At 57.1% G+C, this 9,082-nt stretch overlaps 1 pseudogene across 1 annotated transcript; it reads right to left on the bottom strand.

The window, feature by feature from the left end:
- LOC309819310 (stress-induced-phosphoprotein 1-like) lies at window positions 1-2,181 on the bottom strand (annotated as a pseudogene). Its single transcript has 2 exons — window positions 2,175-2,181; window positions 1-1,212 (listed from the first exon to the last, which is right to left on the bottom strand). The product of its transcript is annotated as a stress-induced-phosphoprotein 1-like (transcript).
- Window positions 2,182-9,082: the final 6,901 nt, after the last annotated feature.

Here is a 9,082-nt window from a genome sequence, read left to right as displayed (position 1 = left end):
CTAGGGGTACTTCTGCACCTGTTCCAGGATGAGCTGCATGGCCGGGTCATTCATTATCTGCTGCACCTCAAGGCAGCCACGGCCCATCACTTCACATCTTCAGGCTGTCGTGTTGGTTGTACTGGGCCATGAGGTAGCATTGGTAACCATCTGCTGCTTCCTTTACAGTTGGCGTCCAGGTCTGATGCCTTCTGGTAGACATTTGTGGCCTTTGGGTAGTCTTTCGTCACTTCTAGGGCAGCTGCTTTCCATGTATAGCCCTTGATGAACGTTGGCTCTAGCGGGATACATTCCTTCCAGTCCTTGAGTGCCATCTGAAACTCCAAGAGTTTGCTATAGCAGGAAGCTTGATTGCTGTACCATTTAGCATCTTTTGAGTTCTGTTTGATGGCTTCCATTTAATGCTTCCTGGCCTGGGGATAGTTCCTTTTCTGAAAACATGCATTGCCTTTGTTCTTCTCCTCTAAAGCCCACTCAGGGTTTATGTAGGCCAGTCACTCTTGCTCCTGCAGGATTTTCTCTTCCTGTTGGCATTTCTTGAGCATATCTGGGGTTCAGTGCTCTGCCAGAGACTTGTTGTAGAAATGGATGGCACCCTTGTACTTTTCTTTGAAATAGGCGTTGCCAATTTGAGCATAAGCTCTGGTAGTCTGTCGGTAGTCTTCTGGGCCAACTTCAATGGCCTTCTCAAAAAGCTCCCGGAATTCACTGTAGTTGCCCTTTTCAATGTACACGGCTGCTTGGTTGGTCACAAAAGTAATGTTGGTGGGGTCCAGGCCTGTGGCTCTGTCATAGAGCTTCAAGGTTGCGTCAGAATCTTTCTTCTTACAAGCATCATTCCCCAATTCTTTTCCTTTCAGTGCCTGCTTCTTACTCTCCTGAAGATCTTTTTCCATTGGCTCTGGCTTGGTCTCCTTTCTGGGAGGAGGTGGTGGTGGAGGTATTGTCCTGGGATCACGCTCCAACTTCTGGTACAGACTGGACATGTTGGAAGGGGTCATGACTTTCCTGTCTGCCGGCCACGCCTCCATATACTCTGTAAACACTCTTTGAGCTGAGGATTGTTTGCTTTGTGTTTTAAACCCTCCTCATACGTTCGCTTGGCTTCTTCAAATGGGTTTAAGAACTCAAGAGCTTCTGCTTTTCATGAATAGCCCTTGCCCCAGTCAGGCTTGAAGGCAAGAGTTTTGCAACCATCCTCTGAGAGTGTTTCTATTTTTTTTTTTTTTTTTTTTTGCGGTACGCGGGCCTCTCACTGCTGTGGCCTCTCCCGTTGCGGAGCACAGGCTCCAGACGCACAGGCTCAGCGGCCACGGCTCATGGGCCCAGCCGCTCTGCGGCATGTGGGATCTTCCCGGACCAGGGCACGAACCCGCGTCCCCTGCATCGGCAGGCGGACTCTCAACCACTGCACCACCAGGGAAGCCCGCTCCTCCTGTATCTTGCTCTAGGAATTCTTCACTATTTTGTTGACCCTCTGACAGCTTCAAGCAGATTTTTGTTTCTCTGCAGCCAGAGTTTTTATTAAAGGTAAAAATTGCACTTTTTCCAATTTCTTCCTTGGTTAATGGGCAGTTCATACTGCCTACTCCTTCTTGAGACAGGAGCAAAAGCATGGAGTTGGAAATGAACCTGGAAAGGATGAGGGTTCCCACTTAGCCCAAGTGGAGGGTGCTTGCTGGGGAGACATGGAGAAGGGTGAAGAGAGGAAAATCATGAAGGGCTAAGAGCGCCTAAAAGATTGGGCTGCCTGAAAGAGATGCACGCCCCAAAGACGTCCACTGCCCCCACTGAGGGAGCCCCGCTCAGGTTGGCTGAGTTGGGGGCTGCTGAGTCAGAGAAGGGAGGCCGTGCAAAGTTTCTACCCAACACAGGTGTAAAGTCAAGGCTAGGACAGTAAAAAAAAAAAAAAAAAAAACAACCCAGGAAACCCCAAATAACAGTGGTTTGAATAAGACAGACATTTATTTCTCTCTCACACAAAACAAGTTTGGAGGTGGTTAGTCCACGGTCGGTCAGGTGACTTTACAAGGATGTCTAGGACCTTCCTTTTTTGTTCCACCATCTTCCACTCACAGCCTCTACTTCATGGTCCAAGAGCTTGAGTTTCACATTTCAGTCGGCAAGAAGGAGAAGGACAAAGAGTAACACCTTTTCCTTTTGGGGACACTTACCGTACATCCCTCACGGCACTCATCCTATTGGCCAGAACGGGGTCATATGGTCACACCCACTACAAGGGAGGCTAGGAAATACAGTCTTTATTCTGGACCACCCCATGCCCAGCTAAGAATAAGGGATAGTGGGGACTTCCCTAGTGGTCCAGTGGTTAAGACTCCACGCTCCCAATGCAGGGGGCACGGGTTCGATCCCTGGTCGGGGAACTGAGAAACTAAGATCCCACATGCTGCACGGCACAGCCAAAAAATAAATTAAAAAAAATAAGGGATTGTATTAGTAATGAAGAACGGGAGGAGGAATATTCAGGGACAACTAGTGGTCTCTGCTAGTGCCCTCCCCTTTCCTATCCTGTCCTCCCCCCTCTCCTCCAGGAAGCCTTCCCTGACATCTCCAGTACTTACAGGTGTAAAGTCACTCCCCCACACTCTTCTCTCTGTTCCTCCTGTGAGCCCCCTATTCTGTCCTGGTCAAGTGGCTGGAGCCCTTGGGCCATAATAGCAACACTTCTCTGAGGAGCAAGGTAACAGACGGGGTGGGGGGGGCGGGAATAAGGTCTGGATCGGGCAGGCACATGACAAGGGGCACATGAGGAGTGTAAGCTGATCCCTCACCCCACCCCCACTCCTCCACCAGAGGGCTGGGAGCCCGGGAGAGAGAGCCAGGAAGGGGAGGCCCACCTTCGAAGCTGGCGAGGCCTTACCTCCGGAAGGTACATAGGCGAAGCTGAGCATCTGCCAGCCCCACTGCCGCTGTGTCTAGGCAAATGTCTGCCTGGTCAGCCCTGGGACCACCTGTCCTGTTCCTCCCTTTGGGGTCCCACCTTGCCCACTGCTGTCATGTTCTCCAGGACTCTTTGGGTCTCCACACACCCTCTCTTCTTGTGCTGGACTAGGGTCACAGGATGACCCCCAGTGCAGACCCTCCTCCTGCCCCAGGAAACCACCACTCCCGATGATCACAGAGGGAGAGGGTTCCCCTCTGTACTCCGCTGTGTTAGGAATGGGGCATGGGGGCGGTGCAGAGCTCTTACGCAGAACAGTCAGACTATAATCGCGCTAGACTGTGGTCCTCTCAGGGCTGTGGAACTCAGGAGGAGGAGGGAGGCACTGGCACCGGCTGCAGTGCCAGGGAAGGGCCTGGTTGAGGGGCTTGAGCTGCTCCACAAGAAGAGGAATACTAACCAGCCCTTGGTACCAGATCCCCATCCTGCCCCAGACGCTGTGAATCTTCTAAAAGTTCTTGTATTGAAATCCTTGATCTCAAGCTAGAATTCCCACTCAATTTATTTCAGGTACGAGGAACAGTTTATTTCAGGTGTTGGGATGGACATCCTGTTGGAGCGCAAGGGAAGAGCAGCGAGACCCCAGGTCTAGCCCAGCTCAAGTGCAAATTCCAGTACCAGCCCTGTCATAGTCTGAGCCCCATCCTTGTGCGTAACCTAAGCCCTGATCCTAGACGCAGGCTGAGCCCTGATCTCTAGCTCTTGATTGAGCTTTCTCTGTAAAATTGTTCTTGATCAGCAGGGGTTTGAATGGGGAGAGTGAGCACGTGCTCATCTCCCACCACTGGAGCCTGAACCCAGAGCCCTTGCCCGGTGGTGTGCAGTGGTCTTCAGGCATGTTTCTGTCCGTCATCCCTCTCCTGTCCCTGGGAGCTCCTGCTTTGACCATCGCTGTGAAGCCGACCTCAGAGCTGAGAGAATCTTCAGCCCTGCCCCCAGCTTTGGCCCCAGCCTCGCCTAGACTGGCCTGGCCTGGCCAGGAGGGGCGCTGAAGGGGCCAGGAGATGAGGACCCAGTGTCCTGGGGTGTGAGTGGCCTTTGCTCTTGGACTGGAGCCATCAGAAATCAAATCTTCCTGGCCCTGAGGGTGCCTGGGAAGGGGGCGGACCTGCCAGCCTGCGCAGAGGTTGGGGTTTCTGCAATCACTCCCTCTTTTGTGGAACACTGACATCTCCGGAGACAGAGGCTTCCTGGCATCACCAGGTAAGACCTGGGCATCCTGGGAGCACAGGCAAGGGAGATGGAATGGGGGTGCCAGAGTGGGTTGGCTGGCCTGGGAGATGGGGTCACAGGCCAGAGTTGGGGCGGGGGGGGCCGCTTATGGAAGGGCAGGTGGGAGAATGGGGGCAATGGAACTAGGACTGGAGGTATAAGTTGTCAAAGACCAAAGCCTGCCCTAAGGAGGGCATCCACCTCACAACCTGGCCAAGCCTGGACTCTTAACCTCTTCACCCCGAAGGGGCTGGGGTGCAGACGGCAGCCTCTGGGTGTGCAGACACAGGAGTGCAGGTTTACAAAGCAGTTGAGCTGTGATTGAGCAGAGGGAAAGGGCTGGGCTGAGGGGTTTGCCTGATCCTGGGATGATATATGTGTTAGGGCTGGGTCGGACCGTGGGAGGATTTTTCCCTTAGAGGAAGGCGTGCCTCCAGGTAGGAGTTGCTGGGTGGTGGCAAGAGGCAGGCGAGGAGGGCACGAGTTTCCAGCCTGATTTCCTGCTGTGAAGGGTTCTAGGGATTATCTCCCCTTAAGGGGTTTCTGCGGTCTCCCTGTCATGAGTGACCTGGGACAGACAGGTCACTGACCCTCTCGGAGGTCACACACAGGCCAGGAGCCTGGTGGGAGAGGTTTGAAAGAGCTGAAAACTTCCTCCGGCTGCCGGGGGTGGGATTGGCGGGGGAGGGATGCAGAGCACGGTCTGAGCCCCAAGCCGAGCTGGCTCCCGTGAAGGCACCAGACCCCTGCCCTTCCTGCCCTCCGCAGCTCAAAGCTTCTTAGGGCCGCCCTGGTCCTTCTCCTCCTGTGTCTGCAGGGGCAGGGGGAGGAAGGTGGGTGGCGGTCGGAAAGCAGGAATGACTGCAGCAACCAGGAGGAGGCTCTGGTTGAGACTCCGCACCGTTCTGGGTCTGCCCAGAATGCCAGGTCTGCGGGGGTACCAGGGAAGGACCCCTCAACCTAAAGTCCACCCATCTCCACACCCAACATCCCCAGTCCAGGTCTCTGGCCAGGATTCCACAGGGGCCCAGTGGGGGCGAGCAAGATGGGGACTGTTCTCTGATCTGCCCTCCTCCAGACTCCCCTCCTAGCCTAAGGTGGTGGGAGCAGGGACCAAAGTGCCTCAGGAGCTGGGGCAGGGGATGGGGCATGGCTGTCAGTGTCACTGCCCTCCCCTAAGTCCCATTCTACCTGGACACCAGCAGAGCTCCCACCACGGTTAGCACCTCTGCCATCATCACAGCTCTACCGTGACTCCCACTGTCGCCACAGCCACCCCACCCCACCGTCAGCACCACTAACACCCCCACCCGCGCCCGGATCATCTGCACCACTGAGACCCTCGCCACGTCCACGAAGAGCACCCACCTCACATTTGAAGACTGGACAGAACTTTTCATTCTTCTTCAATAGGTTTTCAGGCCTATAACCTCTCGGGCTGTGGGGCTGGCACGTTCAACAGAGTCTGCAGCCCAAAGGGAGAAGGACTTTGCTGGAGGGTCAGGCAGCAGCGGCTGGCAGCTGAGCTGCAGGGCAGCAGTGTGGAAAGGGGCCGGGCAGACGCAGCTCAGGGAGTGGCTGGAGGCTTCAGCTAACCAGAGCTCACAGCTGGGCAACCTTCCTTTTCTGAAGGGGGATCCGAGCGGAGTCTTCCCTCTGCCACCTTGCATCTGGTCCTGGAGGCTTGGCAGCCTGAGCCGGAGCCATCAGCATGAACGGGCAGTGGCTTCCAGCCGCTGGGCTTCTCCTGGCTGGTAAGTGAAGGTGCGGCCCCTGGGGGTGGGGGGCCTGTCCTAGACCCCGCCCGCTCACCTGGGGGACTTCCATGGCTCCCACATCAGGGCTGACCTTCCTTGTCTTCATGTCAGCCTGGCTTTGGTCAGCTCGGAGGATCCTGAGAGGGGGCCAGGATCCCCTGCTCAGTCCCCCACACTTGGGGCTCCATGAGGGCACTCAGCGTCACCCACTTGGGGGAACCTGGCATGGGGCTGGCCCCCAAGGGGCTCAGTGCACCCTTGTAGCCAGGTGTGGTATTACAGCTTTCAAAGATGGGTCCCCTCCCCATCCCCCCACCCCCCTTCAGCCCTCCAGAAGCATCCTGTGTTCTGGGAATGGAATAAGGTAATTGCCTTGTTTCCTTGCTGGAGGTTGAACAGCACTTCCCAGCATCCTCAAGCAGCCTGGGTCTCACCAGAAAAGACTCCTTTGAGGAGGGGTCCTGCCATGGGGTGGAGCTGGGATGGGAGAGAAGAGAGGGACCCTTGAGGTATGCCCCTTTACCCTCACTGTCCCCCTTTCTGGTGGCAGGGCAGAGTTCCCGTGTCTCTGGTGGGCTAGGGCCAGAGAAAGGAAGTTTCTCCAGAGGTATCCCAGTGGTTTGGGGCAGAGCCGGGGCCAGGGTTTGGGTCTCCTCAGGCGCCCTAAAGGAGGGAGGAGGCAGGGAGGGCCGGCATCTAAGAGGCTGTGGGCCAATCCCACCCCCTAGCGGCTGGCAAAACGGGCCTCTCCTGTTTTGCAGCTGTCCCGGTGGTCTCGGCTTCCGCCCTGCCCCGTCTTCCTCCTCACAAAGACCTGGGTCCATCTCCCTTGGCTTCTGGCACATCTGCTTTGCAGGGGGACAGCAAGAAGATAGTCCTCCCATCATTAAACGCCTCGCTGGAGTCTTTCCCTCAGCCAAGAGGCCAGGGGAGGCTCCTGGCAGGAAGGGAGGAGCCCTTTCTCCAGAGGCACCTGGGGACCAGCAGGCTCTTCTAGGCTCGCTCCTGGACTTGCCTCTCCACTCGGACCAGCCTGCCCCTTTGGGAACCACTGGGGTCTCAGGCAGGGCCACACCCAGACCAGCTCCATCAGCAGTGGCTGAGCCTGCAGCCCACAGGGCCCCTGAGTCCCAGCCAGTGTCCTACATGGCTGGACCTGGAGAGGAGATCTTGGTCACCGGGTCTCCAGAGATAGCTGCCATGTCACCAGCGCAGGCTTCTCCACAACCTCTGGCCTGGCCCGTGGGCAGGCACACCTCCAGCCCCAATGCTTGGGTGCCTTCTGCATCAGGGGCAAGCAACTTCAGCCCAGGGGCCGCCCCACTTCTGACATTGGCTCCAAAGGCCCCAGCGAAGGCCGTGTCCTCAGCACCCCAGGGCCCACTTGCGTTTACATCGATCAGTAACACGTTGGCTGCCACAGAGCCTCTTCTCTCTGTAGCAACAGTGTGGTCAGGGCTGGACACGGCCTCCACAGCGCTCACAGCGGGGTCAGGCTCACCCAGAAGTGGTCTGGCGTCCAGTCTGGGCCCAGCACCCAGTGGTCCTTCAATGTTGCCATTGCCCTCAGCGGTACCCTCTTCACAGTCGTCATCAGCATCGCTGCCACTGTCGTCCCCACCCTCATCCCCATCACCTGCACTAACGTCACCATCACCAGTCCTGGCCCCAGTTTCCCCCTTCACCACCGGAGCCAGAACCTCTCCGGAGATGCTTCTGCATCTGAGCTCCCACCTCCAACCTCAGGCCTTATCTTCAGTGTTTCCAGCGTCCCACCTGCCCTGCCACCTCTGGTGGTTACAGGGATGGCTGCTCTCCAGTGGACAGTCCAGCCTGGGCCGATGGTCCCTGCCAACCCAGCCCCCTTGACCACCCACTCCCTCAGATGTGCCTCTGGCCTTCCCGCCGGCTGCCCCAGCATCCCCCTCCCAGTCATCTTTCCTGCCTCACCCCGGCCAGGCTGTCTCATTGCAGGACTCAGGCTCCCCCTCCCCAGGACCCAGTTGAGTGACTCACTCTGTGACCTTCACGATCACCAATGAAGCCTTCTCAGCGGCACTCGGGAACCCTGCCTCCCTGGAGTACCAGCTGCTGAGTGAAAACATCTGACATCAGGTGCGGGCTTCTTCCTCCGTCTGCTCAGGCGTGCTGACCCCAGCCCACCCCCTACCCCACTTACCTCTGAGCACCCAGGCCCGTCCCACCTCTGTGCCTTGGCATGGGCTGTTCGTCCACCCTGGGCCACCTCGCGCCCTCCGCTGCCCTTGCTGCCTGGCGAAGGCTGCCTCCTTGGAGAGGCCTCCCCTGGTGACTCAGAGCCCCTGCCCCGCAGAATCGGCATCCCTCCCTCTGTGAGCTGCCTTTCCCACACCATCCCACCCCAACCTGTGGCTCTCCATAGACCTCAGCTCCCTGAGGGCAGCCGGGCACAGGGCTGGGTGCCCACAGGGGCTCTGGAAGTGTGGAGTCAATGAAACTCACCCTGTGCCTCTCCTCAGTGTGGGGAGGAGCATGTGGGGTGCAAGGTGGGAGCCCAAAAGGTAGAAAACTGACCCTGTCCCGTGAGTGGCTCCAGCAGGAAGGGAGAGCCAGGCAGAGACCCTTGCAGAGAGTGGGTGTGGAGAAAGCGCTCTCCCAGGAGGGCGGGGAGCTGTTACGGAATAAACAGAAGGCTGATTTAGATTGCAGGGTTAAGGGGTTGCCCAGCGAACACCACCACTATCTTTCCAGGCCTTGAGCCAAGCTGGTTAGAAAGTTTCCCCTCTTAATGAACTGAAATCTCTCTCTGAATTCCCTGCCCTGGGTCTGAACAGAAGCTTTGTCTCCCCAGCCCCAGGACGGCACAGCAGAAAACGGGTCCTCAGGGGAAGGATGAAGGAAATCTGGATCCCGAGGCTGCTCGTTTTCAGATCTCTCCCCACAAACCCCTTCGACCCCATGCTCAGGCCAGGCTGCCTCCTCAGGACATGGCCAGTTGGTCCACCTCCTACAGGCTTTCAGAGATTCCTCAGGCCTGTCACCTCCCTCTCTCCAGATCCCCTGCTCCTGTGATGCCACCAAAGATGTTTTTCTCAGTCTGGCTCAGGTTGACGTCCTGATTGCTCACAGCGGCCATCTCCCTGGGCGGGATTCCCAATGTTCCCGTTAGAGC

This window comes from Grampus griseus (genome assembly GCF_964374135.1).
Source record: "Grampus griseus genome assembly, chromosome: 2".
Taxonomy (NCBI): Eukaryota; Metazoa; Chordata; class Mammalia; order Artiodactyla; family Delphinidae; genus Grampus; species Grampus griseus.
This window is presented reverse-complemented; position numbering and strand designations above follow the sequence as displayed.